Consider the following 22,608-nt stretch of genomic DNA (forward strand, 5'->3'; position numbering starts at 1 on the left):
CGGTAGAAGTCTTGGAGGTGATTCTGTGGGGAAGGTATGAGTGAGAAGGAGGTCTTGGGAGGACCGGAGGTTGCGTGTTGGAAGATATCGGGGCATTAGTTTGGAGATATATAGAGTAGACTGGTTATGGACGGCTTTGTAGGCCAGTGGTAGTAGTTGCAACTTGATACACTCGGAAATTGGGAGCCAATGAAGGGATTTGCAGAGGGGAGAATCAGAGATATAGTGTGGTGAGAAGTGGATTAGTCGGGCAGCAGAATTAAGGACGGTCTGCAGAGATGCGAGAGTGTTAGCAGAAAGGCCACAGAGGAGGATATTTCAGGACGGATTCTATAAATATTTTTGAATTGGAGGCAGAAGGAGGTGACCAGCTTGTGATAGATTGGGTTATGGGGGTTAGGTGAGATGGAGGAAAGATGATGAGTTCAGTTTTGTCCACATTGAGTTTTAGGGACCTAGACGAGAAGAAGGAGGATATGGCTGATAGTCACTCTGGGATATTGGACTGAAGAGAGGTGACGTCTGGGCCAGAGGTAGATCTGAGTGTCATCAGTGTATAGGTGGTACTGGAAGCCATGGGACTTTGAGTTGTCCCAGGCCAAAAAGGCCAAGATTGAGAAGAGTAGGGGTTCCAGGACAGAGCATTGAGGGACACCAACAGAGCATGGGCAGGATGAGGAGGGATTGTGGGAGTCTCTAAATGTGTATTTAGAAAGGTATGAGGAGATCCAGGAGAGGACAAGATCTTTGATGGAAAGGGAAAAGATGATTTGTAGTAGAAAGGAGTTTGGAAGCGAACGGGAGCAGTGATAAGGGGCAATAGCTGGACATAAAGGTCGGGTTGAGGGATGCTTTCTATGACACATGGATTGTGGACCTACTGCGTCACGGATCAGGGAGAGACTGTAGCGGTGTAACTAGGTGACCACCTGGGTTTTCACTAGAGCCCCTGATGGTGTGGTTAGACTTGGGCCACAGGTGGATGCCAGGTGCTACTACAGGACAGATCTTGGTACCGCGCCAGCTGACCCATAGAGGCAGGACAGAAGACACAGACTCTGAGTCCAAGGTCGGACCGGATACTGGTGCTAATACAGATGGGACGGTAATAAGTACTGGTACCGGCTAACGCACCGCCGGAGCAGTTTCAGGCTCAAGCACCGCAGGTTCGGTTTCAGTCCACGAACCACTGCAGCGGTTTCAGGCTCAGGTACTGCAGATGCGGTTTCAGGTCCATGTACTGCCGGAGCAGTTTCAAGTACCGCCAGAGCGGTTTCGGCTTCACATACCACCGGAGCGGTTTCAGGATTGTCTCAGACAAGACGGATACTGGAAAGCAGATCTGGTACTGGTGGCTTCAGTGTTGGTGGAGAGGAAGGTTATAGGGGAGGGGCATTGGTCTGTTGTACGTACGGGTTGTGGAGTAAAGGCTTGTCTTATTTGGTCAATCTTATTTTTAAAAATATGCGGCAAAGTCTTCTGCAGAGATGAGGGAGGTCGGTGGTGGTGGGCAGAGGAGGGTATTAAACGTGTTGAATAACTGTGGTTTTGGGTTAAAAAATATATGAGGGTTGTGAATTAGAGCAGTTTAGCAGAGGTGAGGGCTGACATAAATGTGAAAGATGCTTTTTTGAATGCAAGTCTTCTTGCAAATGTGTTTTCAGCAGCAGAAGGGAAGGAAGGGAGACACAGATCCATTACTAGTGGGTAGGCGGAGCCCCACTGGATAGTTCACCTCAGATTAGAAAAAGTGACGATCGGCCCCTCCAGCTTAGGCTCCTCCTACTCCCATGTCCTTCAGTCTTAAATTTGAGGTCGCAGAGGATAGTCGCTGCCTTTGCAGCTCCTCAGAAGTTTTTTATTTTTTCCAAGGAGACCTGGACCCCCCGTGGTCTAGAGGTCTCAGGGGGTCTCGGCACTGCTGGGACCCCTGACCCTCCCCTGGCAGATCTGCGTACCCCCTAAGGAGGTCCCCCACAGAAGCCTGCCGGCCCCGGGGGATTCAGGGCGCTCCCTGGCGGAGACGCACACCGCATCTTTGGGGTCCCTGCGCGCTCCGCCGTGTGGGGGGAGCAAAGGGCCATGGCGCCACACATCCCTGGGGGTCCCTGTGGCGCTCAGCTGGGTAAGTGCTCTCTGTGCATGGAGTGCTTCAGCGGCTGCGGTGGCAGCCGCTGTTACTGTCAAGTGGTGACTGCCTGTTTTTTTTTTGTCTTTGCAGACGGTGTATGACGTTGACACCACCGCTGCATTCACTGTTAGCAGGGGAGCAGGGACGAAGGAGCACGGCTCCGTTAGTAGGGGGCGTGGCTTCACATCTCTTGGCTTCCTGCCATCATAGCTCAGGCAGGAAGCTCCCAGGAAAGCGCGCGCCTTCACTTTTAGCGCGGGCTCCGTTAGTATGCACGGGGGGCGTGGCTTCGCGTCGCTTGGTTTCTTACCATCATAGCTGTCAGGAAGCTCCCAGTAAAGCATGCGCTGAGCTGTCCCCACCCCTCCTGCTTCTCTCCACTTCCAGGTCCTGCTAGCTATCGGCCATTACCTCGTGCACCTCCTGCTCCCCGCTCCCCGCTCACACACAGACTCAGGAGGAGCAGTCACCGCGGCCAGCTGGTGAGTATCTTCTGCTTTTTAAGGCAGAAGATCCCCTTTTCTCACTTTTACAGCGTAGAGCACCTTAGCTGACCTGTTAAGGCAGACAAGGTGGGCTTTATCCGGCGCTACCGCTTCTCTCCTGAGAGACACTCTGGGACGTGCTCCTCTGTCCTCTTAAGGCAGAGGGGTTTTGCGTGGTCTGTAGCATTAACCCCTTCTGAACGGGGTCTGGCCTCATCAGGGCAGTTAACCCTTGCTGGTGGTGCACGCTTCTGGTTCAGAGGGTGCATCTCCCCAGTCTGTTAGGTTAACTTTTGCTCTGAAGTACTGGGGTAGCTTTTCTCCCTCTAAGGAAGAGCTTTAACCCTTCAGTGCTTGGAAAAAAAATTTCTGTGGGAACAGGCTGTGATAGCGAAATCGCACATCCTCGGTTACCATACCCATTGTAAGACGCTCGCAACTGACGTGGGGGGCATGTCGGATCAGGGACCAGGGGGCGCGGACCTCTCTCCTGACCCGTTTCAGGATCGGTCACGCGTATCCGATACGCCCAGGTCTTCGACGGCGTCAGGTTCGACTCTGGTCGGGGGTCTTAGTGATGTTAAAGTGGAGGCGCTCACTCGCTCCATTGACAGTCTTTCTGACCTACTAGGTCATTGGGTATCAGCTAAGTCCCAACCGACGTCACGAGGCAAGAAGCGCCACAGGCCTGTGGTGGCGCTGTCTCCTCCGCGCAGCGCATTGGAGGCTTCGGAATCACCGACAAGCTCTGCTGATGAGATCTCCGATTCTGATGAAGATGATCGGCAGGGTCGCTCTGCTTCGCTTTCGGGCCGCGTGGATGCTCTTATTGGAGCCATGTGGGAAGCGTTACAGCTGTCTGAAGAGGTGACGAGGCCTGGCAAGTCGGCCCGGCTGTATCAGGAGTCGCGTCGGGCTCGTTCGACACTGCCGGCGCATGATGAACTTAACGAGGCGGTGGAGAAAGAACGCCTGTGTCCTGATAAACGCTTCCAGGGGATGCGGTTTTTTGATGCCCTGTATCCCTGCTCCACGGAGACGATCGTTAATTGGGTCCCCTCTCCTGAAGTGGATGTGCCATTGTCTCAGCTGAGCAAATCTTCCTTGCTTCCTGTTAAAGGGAAGGCCAGTCTACAGGATCCACTGGACAGAAGAACGGAGTTAGCGGCGAAGTCCATCTACGAGGCCGCGGGTCATGGATTCCGAGCGGCCTTGGGGGCCATGTGGGCTGGTGAGGCTTCCCTGAGGTGGTTGGATCAGCTGCGGACGGCTTGGCAAGATGGGACTCCGCTGTCTGAGGTGGAAAGGCTTTTCCAGCTGTTGGAAGAGGCGGCCCGATATGGCAGGGATGCAGTGCTAGATACTACTTCCGTTCTGTCCAGGGCTCAATCCTCGGCCGTCACAGGAGAGCACTGTGGCTTAAACAGTGGACTGGAGACGCAGTATCCAAACAAGGTTTGCTTAGTCTAGCGTACAAGGGTGGTCAGCTTTTTGGTCAGGACCTCACGGAGCTGATTGCCAAGGCAAAGGCCAAGGATGCGGCTTTGCCGCAGCGGAAGGCAGCGGCTTTTACGTCTGGTAGGTCAAGTGCCGGTAGTGGTCGTCGGTCCTTTCGGCCCAGGGGACGATTCGGTCAGCCCTCTTGGAGATCGGGTCGTCCCTCGTCTTCCGGTAAGAAGACCAGCCAGAAATCCCGTACTCCCTGGAAACAACACTTCCGTCAGGACAAACGGGAGGTTGACAAAAAGCCCGTTAAGGCGGACTGACGCCAGGATTGCACTCGAGGGCTCTCGGGTGGGAGGTCGTCTGCTACAATTCGGGTCGTTTTGGGCGTCCCACGTATCGGACGCCTGGGTGATGCGGGTTATGTCGGCAGACTATTTCATAGAGTTTCTTTCTCGACCCCCGGACAGGTTTCGTCAGTCTAGCATCCCGTCCGAGCCCAAGCTGGCTGCCGCACTGCTGCGAGAGGTCGACTCTCTTCTGCAGCAGGGGGTGGTGGTTCCGGTTCCGCCAGAGGACCGGGGAAGGGGATTTTACTCCAACCTTTTTGTGGTCCCCAAAAAGGAGGACAAGTTTCGCCCCATTCTGGACCTCAAAGAATTGAATTTTCATGTCCGGACCCGGAAATTCCGTATGGAGTCTCTTCGCTCCGTCGTGGCGGCCCTTTCGCAGTACGATTTTTTGGTGTCGATCGACATCCGCGACGCCTATTTACATGTCCCTATCGGCAGGGCTCACCAGCGCTTCCTGCGTTTCGCCATAGGTCAGGCCCATTACCAGTTTATGGCCCTACCATTCGGGTTGGCCTCGGCGCCCAGGGTTTTTACAAAGATTCTGGTGCCGCTGATGGCGCTCCTTCGAAGGCAAGGAGTTACGATTCTCCCCTACCTGGACGACCTGTTAATTGTGTCGCCCACAGCGGAGGAGGCGGTGACAGCTCGCTATCTCTCCCTTCAGCACCTGGAGGACTTCGGGTGGCTGGTCAATTGGAAGAAGTCGTCATTGGAGCCGTCGCAGTCAATCCTGTTCTTGAGGATGCATTTCGACACGGTACGAGCAGTGGTGTCCCTGCCTCCGGACAAACAAGCGAACCTTCGTCACCATGTCCAGGCTATGAGGTCGGCAATGGCGATGTCCCTTCGGAAATGTATGCGCCTTCTGCGTCTGATGGTGGCGGCAATGGAAGCCATACCGTTTGCACAATTTCATTCCCGGGGTCTCCAAGATCTTATTCTGACCCGTTGGGATCGATCACCGGCTTCGCTGGATCGCTGTGTCGTTATCTCCCGCAGGGTGCGAGAGTCTCTTGGATGGTGGTTACGTCCGGAGGTTTTATCCCTGGGGAAATCCTTCCTCCTCCCACGGTGGTCGGTCATTACCACCGATGCCAGCCTGACTGGCTGGGGGGGGGTTTGGAACGATCTCTGGGTTCAGGGGGTCTGGTCGTCAGAGGAGTCGTCTCTGCCGATCAACATCCTGGAATTCAGAGCGATATTTCTCTGCCTCCGACATTGGACGGTCCCCTTGAGCGGTCTGCCGGTCCAGATTCAAATGAACAATGCGACAGCGGTCGCGTATATCAACCATCAGGGCGGGACGAGGAGTTCCAGACTCATGATGGAGGTCTCTCGGATCCTGGTATGGGCCGAGTCCAGGGTTCCAGCCATCTCCGGGATTCACATCCCAGGAGTGCTGAACATCACGGCGGACTTCCTCAGTCGCAAGCAGGTGGATCCCGGAGAATGGAGTCTTCATCCGGAAGTTTTTGCACTGCTGTGCTCCCGTTGGGGGGCTCCCCAGGTGGACTTGATGGCATCCAGGCTGAACGCCAGGATTCCGACTTTCATGTCCAGGTACAGGGACCCGGAGGCTGTGGAGCTAGATGCTCTAGTGGCCCCGTGGGACCAGTTCGAGCTGATCTACGTCTTTCCGCCGATATCCTTATTTCCTCTGGTGATCCAGCGGATCAAACTCGAACGAATTCCGGTGATTTTGGTGGCGCCGGATTGGCCGCGGAGGGCGTGGTATTCAACGCTGGTGTCTCTTCTGGCGGCGCCTCCGTTTCCACTGCCTCTTCGCCCGGACCTGTTAACCCAAGGGCCCATTCGTCATCTGGACCTGAAGTCGCTTTGTTTGACGGCGTGGCACTTGAGACCGAGATCTTGACCCGTCGTGGGTTTTCGGCCGAGGTCATTGCCACCTTGCGGGCGGCCAGAGGTCCAGCTACGACTAGGATATATCACAGAACTTGGGAGGCCTTCTATTCATGGTGTTCTGGATCGTTAAGGAACCCGAGGATTTTTTCCATTCCCAACCTCTTGGCTTTTCTGCAATACACTGTGTTCCAAATTATTATGCAAATAACATTTTCTCAGATTTTCCCAAATTACCTATATGAATTGCAGTCATTGTAATTTTCCAGTCAAATAACTATTAGAGTACAATTGAAAGGTTTTTGTACAAACTGCCTATGATAACAGTATATTTTTAAAAAAATAAAAAACTCAAAATGCATGTTCCAAATTTTTATGCACAGCAGAGTTTTCAACCTTTTCATTTTAATAAAGAACAAAAAAATGGTCATTTTTGAAATTATAAGCATTAGCAGGTTATTACAAACTAAAATCAAACAGTTTTCAACTCTAAACTTTATTCTAGGTGATGTTACATTTGCACATAGGACCCCTTGTTCGAAAGGAGCTTCTGAACTCTCTCGTCCATTGAATTTGCCAGGTTTTGGATGGTTTCTGCTTTAATTGTTTTGCATGAGGACAGAATACCCTCCCAGAGCTGTTGCTTAGATGTGAACTGCCTCCCACCATCATAGACACTCCTTTTGATGATGCTCCAGAGGTTCTCAATGGGGTTGAGGTCAGGGGAGCATGGGTGCCACACCATAAGTTTGTCCCCTTTTATGCCCATAGCAGCCAGAGATGCAGATGTGTTATGTGCAGCATGAGACGGGGCATTATCATGCATGAAAATGATCTTGCTGCGGAATACATGGTTCTTCTTCTTGAACCATGGAAGGAAGTGCTGTTTGAGAAACTCAACATACATTATGGAGTTCATCTTTACCCCTTCAGGGATCCTAAAAGGGCCGACAATCTCTCTCCCCATGATTCCAGCCCAAAACATTACTCCACCTCCTCCTTGTTAGCGCCGTAGCCGTGTTTGCATGGGGTGTCCATCAACCAGCCATCCTCCACTCCATCCATCTGGACCATCAAGATCATTTCATGCATTCACACATTTTTCTAAATTTTATAAAGTGGACGTGAGTGCTTCCGCCGATGCGGCCTTGGGACGCAGGGTCCTGCAGGCGGCGGTGGTTTAGATTATCTCTTTATCTAGTTTTGGCGCTTGTTGCGCGCTTGCCTTAAGTTGTTGGGGTGTTGGCGATTCTGCCACTGTTTCCCACCCTTGAGTTCTGGACTGCTTTGGGACGTCCCATTAGTAATGGATCTGTGTCTCCCTTCCTTCCCTTCTGCTGCTGAAAGACGGATTTTGGTAAGACCTTACCTGTAAAATCCTTTTCAGAGAAGGAAGGAAGGGAGACACAGCACCCTCCCATGGCAGAAGTGTATTATTGTTTTCCAGATGCGGCGCGACTCCTCTCTGATGGCGGTCATCTGGGCTGGGGTCGGCGCGCTAGGGCTCTGTTCCAGCATTGCCAGCTCATCGCAGTTGTCAGGTCCAGTGAGTAGTGCCTGGAACTGTGTGTGTTTTCTGTTATATGTATAACCTGTTCTCTCGCATTTCTGAATTTTCGGAAGGGGTTGTGTTGTTCCGCTGGTGTTGTCTGCTCTTCCTTAGCTTGTGTATGGACTGAAGGACATGGGAGTAGGAGGAGCCTAAGCTGGAGGGGCCGGTCGTCACTTTTTCTAATCTGAGGTGAACTATCCTGTGGGGCTCCGCCTATCCACTAGTAATGGATCTGTGTCTCCCTTCCTTCCTTCGCTGAAAAGGATTTTACAGGTAAGGTCTTACCAAAATCCATCTTTCTCCCATGGCCACTCCGCAACCCTGGGCATTTGCCTTTTATGTGAGGTTGTTCTGCTAGGGTTGTCTATTGATTTGTCACACTCTGCCATGCACGAGAGGGGTGACCCAATAGCTGATGCGAGTCTGGCGTTGCTGAAAACGGTGTTGGTGACTATGTCATTGAGTGCAGATATGGAGGACAACGGAATAATAGTCAGAGAGTGTGTGAATGTCTAAGTGTGTGAGGTTTCTGCGGGCCTGCTCTAGTTGCTGGACATGGAGGGCAGGTGAGGAGGACAGGGATGAGAAGGTGGGCAGATGGTGGCCAGATAGGAGAAGAGGTAAGGTTAAGATAGAGAGCAGAGGTGTGTGAAGGTAAAAGTGTAATGTATGTCCATCTGTGTGGGTGGCTGCGGAGGACCACTGAGTAACCAGGGTTGTGGAGTCGGTGCTCATTGTGGTGGAGTCGGTATAAAAGGGACCGACTCCTAAAATATATAATAAATTGGGTACAGTAGTTCAATGCAGAATGTGCTGAATATTTTTTCATAGGAATTTGGGAAAGTTATGAAATGTCCTATAAATGGCTGTTCTATTCCTGATCTAAGGCTACATTCACACACTGTTTTTGCTGCGTTTTTTGAGGCTGCGTTTTTCAGCTGTAAAAGCAGGTCAGCTTTTTTAAAAACCGCATCACCTGAAAGGTTTTTGAGCTCATAGATAATGTTTTCAATAGCAAAAGCTGATCAGAAAAACGCCGCACAAACTGACATGCTCATTCTTTGTGAGGATCCGTTTTTGAGCCCAAAAATGGATCCTCACAAAACGATGTGTCTGAATGTCATATCTTGAAACCCATTGACTTTGCTGGGATGCCCAGAGTCACTGCATTTTGCTGCAAAAAACGGATCCGCAAAAACGCTGTGTGTGAATCATGGCCGTAGCCACACCTAGAAGCAGGGGCACGCACCTATCAAAACTCACTTGTATGCTGCAGTGCTCCCGTCCTGCACCGGCTCCAGACTGCAGGGGGCAATCTCCCCTCTTCTGTCCTGTCTTCTGCCGTCTTCACCAGAGAGAGGAGGGGGAGGGGTGCCTGCCCTGCACAGGATCCAATTCCTGGGCTCCGAGCTGGAGAAAGTGAAAGTACTACTGCTTATCTCTGTCACAGGAAGGTAACTAATGCTAATATTGTAGGTGATTATTATGTGCTCTCTGTACAATGTGTGAACTATATGTGCGATATGTGCAATGTACTATTTGCTGTCTGTAGCTGTCATCTGTCTATCACACTCTATCTATCCCTCCATGTATTCATCTATCCCTCCATCTATCCGTTCATCTATCCTTTCATTTATCCCTCTATCTATCCATCCATCCATCCCTCTATCTATCCTTTCATCTATCCCTCCAGCTATCCATCCATATGACTATCTATCATCTATCCATCCATCCTTGTATCTATCTATCTATCTCTCCATCTATCCATCCCTCTATCCATCCCTCTATTTATCTATCCATCCCTAACAATGACAGCAGATATGTTTAAAAGACAGCTCATACAGCTTGTTGTGAAGGACGGTGTACCATTATCATTATTTGCACGACCAGCTTTTACAGCTCTTAATTGAGAAATGGCCCGCAAACTTGGTGTTTCTCTGGAAAGAGAAAGTATTAGAAAATTAGTGATTGAAGAAGCCCTTAAACAAAAGGAAGATCTTAAAAAGACTCTCAAAAGACGCTTCATGTTTCTCAAAATGGATGCCTGCACACGTCACAGAGTGAACTATTTTGCCATCAATGTTCGATATGCTTATGACAACAAAGAAATTGTTACCAAGACACTGGCAGTAAAAGATACTAAAGCTCATCACACCAGCCAGTTTCTCCAGGCCTTAGTGGAAAAAGTTCTGCAAGATTACGAACTCAAAAAAGAACAGGTTCTTGCTATTGTAACGGACAATGCTTCAAACATGATAAGTACAATTAAACTGATGAATGAGAGTAATGAACAACAGGTAGAAGAAAATTTAGGATTCAGTATGTTTGAGATGGAAGGCCACAGTGCTGTTCATGTAACTGAGGAACAAACCGATATTACAACAGAAGAACAGCAAAATTATACTTTAGAAAAAGATGATCTTGTTGTAGTTGCTTCACACCTCTCTCCTATTCATGCGCTGTGTTGTGCACACGCTGCAGCTAGCAATAAGAGATAGTCTGCAAGAGGGCCATGCTGGAAATCTGATTGGAAAAGTGAGGAAATTGGTTATTGCCGCCAGAACCCCTAAAATTGATTCCATCTTGAAGAGACATGCTGGGAAAGGGGCAATTGTCGATCAAGCCACTCTGTGGGGCAGCACTTATTTAATGATTGAGAGATTGCTTGAACTAAAACCGTTTCTTATAGATATGGCGAACCCTCAGGTAACCCTAAATGAAGGTCAATGGACACAGGTGGCTGAATTGAAGGAATTGCTTAATCACCCATTTACCGTGACTAAAAAATTACAAGCTGAGGATTTAACTCCTGGCATTTTCATAAGGGAGTGGAAGAACTTGCTATTTTGCCTGTCCCAAAGAGGAGGTTTAATCGCAGATGGCATTTCTGCTTCAATGAAATGGAGAGAGACAGCTATTGGAAAATAAAATTTTTCTGGCAGCTGTTTATGTGGACCCAAGTCATCGTATACTGCTTGATGATCAACAGCTTACTAAAGGAAAAGAAGCTCTGACTGAGGTAACAGTTAGGATGAGTGGCATACAGGAGGACTGCCAGGCGCAAGAGGACTTGGGTCCTGACAGTGCTACTGCTGCCATATCTTCATCCTCATCAGATGAGGAGTTTGACTTTGACAAGTATTTGGATGACATGGAGCAGGCAAAGCGTTGCCGCAAGGAAAAAGATTTCACTCCATCTCCTATACCAAGCAGATTGACCATATTTCAGCAAAATGTTTCACTTGCTCTCAAAGAAATATAAAAATTCAACCGTTCATCAAAACTGACTGTACATGAGGCAATTCCTTTATACCCAGAAATTGTTAGAGATGTTGTCCATGTGGTTACGGCTTTGCCTCCAACCCAAGTTAGTGTAGAGAGGTTGTTCTCTAGCCTTAAAATTATTAGGTCAGATTTGAGGTCATCTATGAAGGAGGATCTGATGGAGGCAATTCTATTTCTTAGAACAAATTCATAGACTGCACAAATGTTATATAGTATGTTTTAGTTGAAAACTGTTTTTTGCCACTTACATAGTTTATTACATAGTGTTATATTACAGTACAGACCAAAAGTTTGGACACACCTTCTCATTTAAATATTTTTCTGTATTTTCATGACTATGAAAATTGTACATTCACACTGAAGGCATCAAAACTATGAATTAACACATGTGGAATTATATACTTAACAAAAAAGTGTGAAACAACTGAAAATATGTCTTATATTCTAGGTTCTTCAAAGTAGCCACCTTTTGCTTTGATGACTGCTTTGCACACTCTTGGCATTCTCTTGATGAGCTTCAAGGGGTAGTCACTGGAAATGGTTTTCACTTCACAGGTGTGCCCTGTCAGGTTTAATAAGTGGGATTTCTTGCCTTATAAATGGGGTTGGAACAATTAGTTGTGTTGTGCAGAAGTCTGGTGGATACACAGCTGATAGTCCTACTGAATAGACTGTTAGAATTTGTATTATGGGAAGAAAAAAGCAGCTAAGTAAAGAAAAATGAGTGGCCATCATTACTTTAAGAAATGAAGGTCAGTCAGTCCGAAAAGTTGGGAAAACTTTGAAAGTGTACCCAAGTGCAGTTGCAAAAACCATCAAGCGCTACAAAGAAACTGGCTCACATGAGGACCGCCCCAGGAAAGGAAGACCAAGAGTCACCTCTGCTTCTGAGGATAAGTTTATCCGAGTCACCAGCCTCAGAAATCGCAGGTTAACAGCAGCTCAGATTAGAGACCAGGTCAATGCCACACAGAGTTCTAGCAGCAGACACATCTCTACAACAACTCTTAAGAGGAGACTTTGTGCAGCAGGCCTTCATGGTAAAACAGCTGCTAGGAAACCACTGCTAAGGACAGGCAACAAGCAGAAGAGACTTGTTTGGGCTAAAGAACACAAGGAATGGACATTAGACCAGTGGAAATCTGTGCTTTGGTCTGATGAGTCCAAATTTAAGATCTTTGGTTCCAACCACCGTGTCTTTGTGCGACGCAGAAAAGGTGAACGAATGGACTCTACATGCCTGGTTCCCACCGTGAAGCATGGAGGAGGAGGTGTGATGGTGTGGGGGTGCTTTGCTGGTGACACTGTTGGGGATTTATTCAAAATTGAAGGCATACTGAACCAGCATGGCTATCACAGCATCTTGCAGCGCCATGCTATTCCATCCGGTTTGCGTTTAGTTGTACCATCATTTATTTTTCAACAGGACAATGACCCCAAACACACCTCCAGGCTGTGTAAGAGCTATTTGACCAAGAGAAAGAGTGATTGGGTGCTACGCCAGATGACTTGGCCTCCACAGTCACCAGACCTGAACCCAATCGAGATGGTTTGGGGTGAGCTGGACCGCATAGTGAAGGCAAAAGGGCCAACAAGTGCTAAGCATCTCTGGGAACTCCTTCAAGATTGTTGGAAGACCATTTCTGGTGGCTACTGACTACCTCTTGAAGCTCATCAAGAGAATGCCAAGAGCGTGCAAAGCAGTCATCAAAGCAAAAGGTGACTACTTTGAAGAATCTAGAATATAAGACATATTTTCAGTTGTTTCCCACTTTTTTGTTAAGTATATAATTCCACATGTGTTAATTCATAGTTTTGATGCCTTCAATGTGAATGTACAATTTTCATAGTCAAGAAAATACAGAAAAATCTTTAAATGAGAAGGTGTGTCCAAACTTTTGGTCTGTACTGTATGTAATCGATATTACATAGTGTATTACATATTTACAATTTATTACAGTTTTTTGTGTTCTAAAGTTGTATTCCAATAAATATATATTATGTTCTATCTAAATATCTTGATTATTGTATCATGAAAATGATTAAATGTCTGATGTTCACATTGTACTACTATAAATTTTTCACTTAAATATAAGCAATATATGTGGGAGTCGGAGTCGGTGTAAGGGAAATTGAGGAGTCGGAGTCGCAGGTTTGGCTTACCGACTCCACAGCCCTGTGAGTAACACCAACGGATAAAGCGAGCAATAGGAGTTTGGAGGCTGCAGACTGCCGGGTGTCCGTGGGGATGTTGAAATCACCCATGATGATGGTGGGAATGTCACCAGAGAGAAAGTGTAGAAGCCAGGTGAAGAAGTTGTCAATAAATGGCCATGTGTTCACAATAGTTGCTGAGCCAACTATCCAATGCCGTGGTGGCATCCTTGTATACATTGTATGTACAGTGCAGAGCAAGCTGAGATTGCTCCATACAGTGTTGGTGCCAGCCAACTTGTTTCGATAGCAAAATTTTAACTTTTTAAGATACTATAGTCATTCATGCCAGAAGCATTTAAAATGTTACTAACAGGAGGGTGCTTGACAGTGCAATATTTAGTTAGTCTAAGACACCCACCCCTTGGGACATCACCAATTTTCTAATAGAATTTAATGTAAAACTGATCAAGCGATTGCAGTGTCATATTCTCTTAAGGGACTATTACATTTTTTTTTCAAATAAAAACAAAAATTTGAATTATATCCTTTTTTACCAAAATGTGGATAGCAAAAATGTAAAAATTAAATTCTGTTTTTTAGAATCAATAAGTATGTACTTGTCTGAACTAATAAAATATTTAAATACTTATAACACTATTGATGAAAAGAAAATAAAAATAGTAGAATCTGTTTTTTGGTCCTTTCACCTTCCAAAACATTTGAATAAAAAGAAATAAAAAGTTTGTATGGACATTAAAATAATACTGATAAAACTATTTTATTGCCAAAAAAATATATATGTCTTAAAGAATATGGAGAGGAATTTTTATTTTTTTACATTGTAAAAATACCTGTATAAATTTGGGATCATTAGAACTATACTGATCAAAGTTACCAGATAATTTTGACCACAAAGTAAATGTTATCAAAGCAAAACTTAAGTGACAATGGTGATATTACTTTTTTTATTACCAATTTAGACAAATAAAGGACAAATTAAGAGTGGGAAATAGAGGAGGTATAGGCAGTATATAGGTATAGTGGGGTCGAATTGAAAAAAAAAAAAGTAATAGTACACATCAACTACCATAGGATGCTAACTGGTGAGACCATAGTCTCACCAGTAGTTCAGCAATTAAGTGAGAATTCAATTAAAAGCAACTTTTATTAATTATCTATTAAAAATATATACACGACCAATATAGACAAATAAAAGACAATAGATTCTTAGTGCAACCAAACTATCCTAATTAACAAACAAATAGTACTTAGTGCCACCTGTAGCACTGACAGCACCATCAGGAGTTACATAATTATGTTGAAGTCTACAATACCAATCAATACCATCTCGTCATAAACTGAGGTACCACTCAAGAATCTCTATTTCTAAGTATGACTTAGTTTGTGAGCACAGTTCTTTATATGCACATGTCACGGGGACACCGCAACAGAGAGGGGCCAGAAGATCGCAGCGTCTGGTTTCACCAACTCCTGCACTTACTGTATTAGAACTGCTTCACCATCCTATTAAACAGTGCTTGTTTTTTTTGCTGTCATGGCAAAGGTTAAGCAGTTCAGTTGCCCTTCTGGAGTTCTCCATCCTGAATTGTCTCAGTTGTTCAGTGTTGGCCACTCCCATCTGGTATATATGCTGGCCACTGGCACTTGGGATTTGCCAGTGATAGTTCTACTTCCTGGTTTGGTGCTGAAGAAGAAAGTTCAGTGTTTGGAGTTGGCGTTGGATTGTTTTTCTGGAGATTGCTGCGTGGAGTTGGTTTGCGTTTTTTCCTTATCCTTTCATATTTGGCTTCCCCTGCCTATACCTCCTCTATTTCCCACTCTGTTGTTTTGTGAGTGTATTCGTATGATTGTAGTTTTCTTTTATCCCTGTCTGGTTAGTGTTTTCTTATACACTTCAGCCCCTCACCTCCCTGGGTAGGAGAAGGTTCAGATAAGGGTTAAGTTAGGAGCATAGACAGGTACGAGAATCCGGCGTCTCCACCTTCAGAAGTAATTTAGGGTACAGGGATAGACTGGGGCGCCCCTAGTTCGAGGGATCGGGTAGGTGTTAACAGTCCTTGTCACTACTTGACAGCACCTGAGTGTCCTCATTAAACATGTAGCAAAAAGTAAACTAACTTGACATATAATTACATATCTGTAAATCAATAGTGGTTGATAAAAGAGCTAGCTTTAGTACTAAAGGCAGGACTAAGTACTGTTTGTTAATTAGGACAGTTTGGTTGCACTAAGAATCTATTGTCCTTTATTTGTCTATATTGGTCGTATATATATTATTAAGAACTAATTAATAAAAGTTGTTTTTAATTGAATTCTCACTTAATTGCTGAACTGCTGGTGAGACTATGGTCTCACCAGTTAACATCCTATGGTAGTTGATGTGTATTATTACTTTTTTTTTACAATTCGACCCCACTTGGAATTTTTTTTCCATTTTTTTTTCTACATTATAACGTAAAATTAATGGATTCATTTAAAACTAAAACTTGTCCCTCAAAATAAAGCCATGATGTGGCTATGTTAATGGAAAAAATAAACATTTTATTGCTCTTAGAAGGCAAAAAGTTAGGGATTAATAGATGAGATCCACTGAAAATCAGATGATTTGTCAATGGATCATGCAACAAATCAATTCTGCAGCAGAACAACAACCCTAAACATCCAATCAATGTAATTAAAAACGAACAGTTCTAGAAGTGATGATCTGGCCCCACAGAGCTCTTATCTCACATCATCCAGACTTTCTGAGATCACATGAAGAGACAGAAGGATTTGCTCCAGACACATCCACAGAAGATCTGTGGTTAGTTCTTCAAGATGTTTGGAACAACCTCCTGCAGAGATTTTTTATAACGTGTGTACAAGTGATAAGTACCGAGAAGAGATGAAGGCAAAGGGCGGTCACCAAATATTGATGGGATTTGGATGTCTCTATTGTTCATTCACTTTGCATTTTGTTAATTGTTAAACATAAACTCTAAACACTTCTAGTATTGAAAGTATTCTTACTTTGCAGCATTTTTTCTACACCTATCTAAAACTTTTGCACAGTGCTGTACCAGCTGTGTATCACTAGGCTATTTTAATAGCATGTCCAGATGCATTCAACAAAATGTCCCCATGCCTACTGTTATTACCCAAAATAAATAAAGAAGAGACACAGTATATGACATGAACAGGATTAAAGGCACGCTTCCCTAATACTTTATTGCACAACCTTTGTGTTACATCAAAACCAATCCCATGGATTGTTGTGCGCGTTAAGTGGGTCCTAAGGATCTGACAATGAGCTCCCATCAAAATGCAGAAGATAAGACGAGGAATTGCACAACAAAGGGCACAGGAAAGTGTTTCATACACGATATTAGTTTCTCATGTCCATTATTCACACCGCAATAGGTACAGGAGTAGATAGCATCACACCCATCATCAGGCGTATAGCAATGGAACAATGGATATACAGTATACAAATTCCCCAGGATGCAAACCATGAAACACTCCTGTGTATCTCACAACCTTTTGTGTTATGTCTCAACTAGTGAGATGGATGCTTGAAACCCTTGGTTTGGAAAAGCAGAACAGATGGTTATGTGAAAGGTTGTGAAACTGGATGGATTGGAGTAGAAGTCTGACACTATGCGTCCATGCTAATAGAGAAGTCATGCACTGCCTGGACTTTCTCTTGTTGACTCACAGTGAGTTGAGAAACCAGATCATCCAGCTCAAGAATGTCACCCAAAAATGGCGTTAAGGCTGCAGCACTTTTGGGATCCATAGCCCCAGAATTATATTATGATTTACCTGATAAGATGGATCCTAGAAGCAGAAGCCTCCGGAAGCATGGTGGTTTGGTGACTTTGGAGGCTGTAGAAGCTGGATGACCAGTGAAGAAGTAGAGCAGTAGTGGCAGGGCAGAGTATACCTAAGATGTAGCAAAGCATGTTAAGTCAGGAGGCACTCTGTGGCATTATAGCAGAGCTGAGCACGTCTAGCGGCACAGCATAGAGCTGAGGCAATCAGTGGTAGTGGTGGATGCCAACTGGCCGAACCTTCAGATGACTTACATCCAGGGCTGTGGTGTCGGTAAGCCAAACCTCTGACTCGGACTCCAACTCCGACTCCCTCATACATGGGTCATGTTTAAGTGATAAATTTACTGTAGAACAGATTAATCTCAGCTAAAAGTCTAGACCCTTAGATCAGGAATAGGACAGACATTTATAGGACATTTCATAACTTTCCCAAATTCTTATGAAAAAATATTCCCCACAAACTGCATTGAACTACTGTACCCAATTTATTATATATTTTAGAAGTCGAAGTCGGTCCATTTTATACTGACTGTGACTCCACCAAAATGGACACCGACTCCGAATCCACAGCCCTGCGTTACTGCTGCCTGAGCTGAATAAGACAAGTGAGTGAAGTCACATTACCGCACCAAGTGCACAGAGAAGCCGTGAACCCGCAGCTGCAGACGATCAACAGGAGAGGTAAGTAACAGCAACCTCCTCCTTTTTTAAGGGCCTCTCCTAGAAGAGTCTGCTCCGTACACACACGGCTCTGCTACATCCACATCATACACACATAGCTCTGCTACATCCACACTGTAAATCCCCCCTGACCCCACACACAAACTTCCCCTGATCCAGCACCATGACACAGCAGAGTCCTGCATCCACTGAGGCCCCTGATCATGTGACCCCTGACTCCTCCCCTCCTGTGACATCATCACAGGTCCTGTAAGCACAGAACAGCCATATATCCAGTGTGCGGCTCTGCAGGTGGAGGTATGTGGAGATTCCCCATTACTATTAACCCCCTCAGTGCTGAGCCTGTGATAAATCCCTGTATGTGACTATAATGTGATTGTGTGTTATACCGGGGGCAGGACGGGGCCATGACTGGATGTAGTGATCATGTGAAGCCGGTAACAGCTCCGGAGATTTCTTACATGGGATCTTTATGATGTTACATCGTCATCTTCTCCCCATTCAGATCCCTACAATATCGGATCTTCTCAGTGGAGATCTTCTATATAAGAGAATATTCCTGATTGACCCCTCAAGGATGGATAGGGACAGGGACAAGATGGCGGAGAGGATATTACACCTCACCCTAGAGATCCTCTTCCGGCTTACTGGAGAGGTGAGAGATTCTGATGACGTCACATTACATCATTCTTATCTATGGGAATAACAGATGGACAGAACTGGAGAGGTGAGGACTCTGGAAATGTCTGTAGTGAGATTTATTAATGTGTCTCTCCATAACCAGGATTACACAGTAGTGAAGAAGACCTCTAGTGAGAGCTGTCAGGACCCTGTGTCTGAGGGATGGGGAAGACCCCTGAGCCCAATTACGGGGCCTGCACATCACCCCCTGATACACGAGGACATCAATGACCAGAAGATCCTAGAACTCACCTACAAGATGATTGAGCTGCTGACTGGAGAGGTGACACTGCTGGGAATGCTGGGACATTATACAGTAACGCTATGAAGGGATCGGGGGATGACGGTATCATTGTATGTATCAGGTTCCTATAAGGTGTCAGGATGTCACAGTCTATTTCTCCATGGAGGAGTGGGAGTATTTAGAAGGACACAAAGATCTGTACAAGGACGTCATTATAGAGGTTCCCCAGCCCCTCATATCACCAGGTAATAGACAGGACTAAATACACACGGCCTATAATTATCTGTATGTAAAGAATGAATTCAGTCCCTATATGTGTTTCCTCCAGTTCTATCCGGTAAGAGGACAACACCAGAGAGATGTCCCCGTCCTCTTCTTCCTCAGGACTGTAAACAAGAAGATCATGATCATCAGGTAGACGGAGAGACGGTGTCATGAGATCTGCCCTATGATGTTTTGTAGAAGCTGTGAAGGTCTTGTGTTCAGGCTTGTTTTCTACACTGAATGACTAATTTATTGCAAAAAACGTCCTTTCCACGATCAGAGTGTTCTATATATGGGAATTACACTCTGAGCGCAGCATAAAATGAAGTGATCAGTTTTCTGTGTATCAGTTTCAGTATGAATCCACAATTGAATGGGAAAATCAAAAGATCGAAGTGTGCTCAAATGATGCAGAATCGTTATTCCTAGACTAGCCTGGGCAAGTACCATATTTTGCGGATTATAAGGCGCACCACAAATTTTGTGGTGGAAAATAGGAAAAAAATATTTTTTAAATAAAATGGAGGTGCATTTTATAATTAGTTTTAATGGTAGTTTACTTGGCGGTGGGGGTGGGGGGGGGGGTGGAACAGGGTTTTATATTCTGACAAGAATATAAAAAATTCTGATGAGCAGGCAGTTTCCGTTTATTTTACTCACTTTTATAGCGCCATTAATTCCACGTCACTTTACTGACACCATCATCACTGTCCTCATCAGGACTCGCAATTCAAATTCCCTATCAGTATGTCGTTGGAGATGCAAAGTGATGCAAGAAGATGCAAATTGCAGCTGGATATAACGCTGGTTCTCTGACTAATATGTCCAAATGCACAACTCAATATGGCTACTGTAATATTACTCCTCCATAAATCTAAGGCCACATCTTGAAAATGGGATCCAGTTTCTGGACTTCACATAATAAATGGGAGGGTAGGTCTGTCTTTTAATGAATGTTTAGGAAAATATCTTTGTTTAGCATAGGAAAAGGGTTCCTCAGAGGCAATCTGTGTATAATAGCATGTGTGGTCAATACAAAGAACTGGCACAAAACTTATTTAATAGAAGGAACTTACAAAGGATCAGGGGACATAATTGTATGTGGTGGAAAGGCGATTCCAACATTAAATAGGAAAGGGTTCTTTACAGTAAGAATAATCAGACTATGGATTGCTCAACCACAAGAGGTAGTAATGGCAGATACTGTATTAGCAGATGATTTTCTGATAACAAATGGTATTATGGGATATAAACAATGTAGTGGTAAATAATATATAGTTTCTCAAGAAAGGTTGGATTTCATGGACCTGGGTTAATTTTCCACCTATAAAAGATTGTAACTCCTTATTCCCTATGTATAGGTATAACAGCAGATAATCATTTTGATCACTGTCAGTGTTGTCTAAGGGGACATGGAAAGGCAACTATAGGAGATGAGAGAGTACAAATATTGTCTTGTCCGGAGGGTCAGAATTTGTCACAAGGATCATATAGTCATTGATTGGTTCCCGGAAAACAACAGTGATAATTTCTTGCTTCCTATGACCTTCGCAGTCCTCAAATCTTAATTGTAAAGTGAATCTCTATGAATAGGTACAAAAGGCTGATTGGAACATGTCAGACCCTCCATCAAATCTACAATAACTGCGAGAATCTATTGTATGAGCATCGACCCAATAATTCTGCGGAATAATTTCACCACCGAGTGGAATCTATGACTAGACATATCTCTGAGGTTCTAAAGGCCAAAGGAGATCCAACCAGATACTAAATGATTGTCTCTAGTAAGAAGCACTTTCAGTGTATGTTTTATACTTTGTGTAGATGACAGGATAAAGCTGATCATAGACATTAGATGTTGTCTGGATCTTCGCACAATTTTCTGGTTATGGAGACTGCTGGTTAGAATTAGGAGCCAACAGGTTGCATTTATACTGGAAATCTGCAGCAGTGTGATAACTACTGCTTTCATTTTTGCTCGTCCTGTTAATTTATGATCTTTTCTGTTCTTTAAAATCATCTCATGTGACTTCTCCATATGTTGGTGATTTTTACAATCTTTGTTTCAGGGTGAAGATCTGCCCCATATTAATACTACAGAGACATATATGAGGGGTGATGAGCGGTGTAAAGAGGAGATTCCTACAGATAACTGCACAGGTGAGTAATAACCACTAAATACAGAGAAGTCACAGATTCTACTCAGTCACTGGCCCCTACAATTATGTGTAGGATTCGTTTTATAGAGTTTTGGATGTGTCATTCGCTGTCAAATAAAAATTTGCACAAACCACAAAAAAAAAAAAAAAAATGCATATTTATTTTTTTATTAATGCATTTTTAAAAGGCAAAGTTTCAACAAGTAAAAGTAAAATGCCACTTTTTTTACTAGCAGAAAAAGATACATGGCCGATCTCTGTACATTATTCACTTGTCCTACAAAAATTAAATTGCTAAAGCAAATGATTGGCCGTAGCAATGGCGTATTGCTCATTACTTCTTGTAATGATTGGCCACAGTGCTCACATGCCTGTTTGACTTGAAGAGTAAGTGAAGAGACTAGCGGGGTAGTGGGGCTGGAATAAAAAAGGAGTTTTTGAGTGATCGGTAATGATGAGTTTAGTTAATGTTATATTTTAATGTATGCAGGATAATTTTTGAAATTAGAAAAATAGGTGTGAAGAACCCTTTTAATATTCTCCATGGGTTCTTAAAATTTTTCTTCTGGAGCTTAATTTTTCTATTCCACAAGATAAAATAGTTTTTCTCTGGTTCCCTTAAAGGGTCATTCTCAAGTTGTCTCTTGAGCGGCTCAGAGCAATGCAGTCTCCATACTGTATCCTCACTTAGCACTGTATTTACACATAGAGATAACAAGGCACTTGAACAAGAATACAGATCAGGACAGTGAGAGCCATGTTTAGAAGACATGCTCTGAAAATGGCAAAACTGGTGATTTTGTAAAACTTACAACAGCAGCTTGTCAGGAGCTGAGAAGCAGTGAGGGAGAGGTGAGCAGATAACCGCTGTAAATAAATAAATGGGCTGGAGATAGGTGGCTGTGATGTTAGGAGTTAAGCTCTCTCCTTGAATGTAACTACTGTGCACTCTTGGCCAGGGTCTGGACCCACACGGACACCATAAGCAATGGGGCTAACCTGCCTTCATTGTACAACTGTTCAGTTTTGAACATTAATTTTGGAGATTAAGACAAAACTCCCAATCACAAATTTGAACACAGCCTAAGGTTGTCCTCCAAAAAAAGTCAGTTTTTGATCCGATTTGTAGATCAATGAAGTGAATGGGCCAGGAAAAAACTGATAGCACTCAGGTGCCATACATGTGTTATCTGAGTGCTATTCATTCTTCACTGAGCAGTTGCGATGAGAAGCTTTCACATTAGTCAGTTGATAATAGAATTATATTACACTTTGTATGAAAATGTTGTAAAATAATATAAATATTAATATTATTCCAATGCAGTTTAATTAAAATATAATAAAATCAGTTTTATTATTGGCAGTTGAATGTACCAGGAGCTCAAAGGAACTTAAGATATTTTCTGATTTTGCAGCAGATGATCATGGAGTCACACCCAGTCCATGTGAAGAACATGTCATTATCCCAGATACACCTCAA

At 44.6% G+C, this 22,608-nt stretch overlaps 1 protein-coding gene across 1 annotated transcript in view; it reads left to right on the plus strand.

Moving 5' to 3' along the window:
• Positions 1–22,608, plus strand: part of LOC141272077 (uncharacterized) — a 49,414-nt gene that overhangs the window by 22,558 nt on the left and 4,248 nt on the right. The gene's annotated exons all lie outside the window — the stretch shown is intronic.

The sequence above is a fragment of the Phyllobates terribilis genome, unplaced genomic scaffold (genome assembly GCF_046119375.1).
Source record: "Phyllobates terribilis strain yellow unplaced genomic scaffold, ASM4611937v1 Scaffold_5__5_contigs__length_657084704, whole genome shotgun sequence".
NCBI lineage: Eukaryota > Metazoa > Chordata > Amphibia > Anura > Dendrobatidae > Phyllobates > Phyllobates terribilis.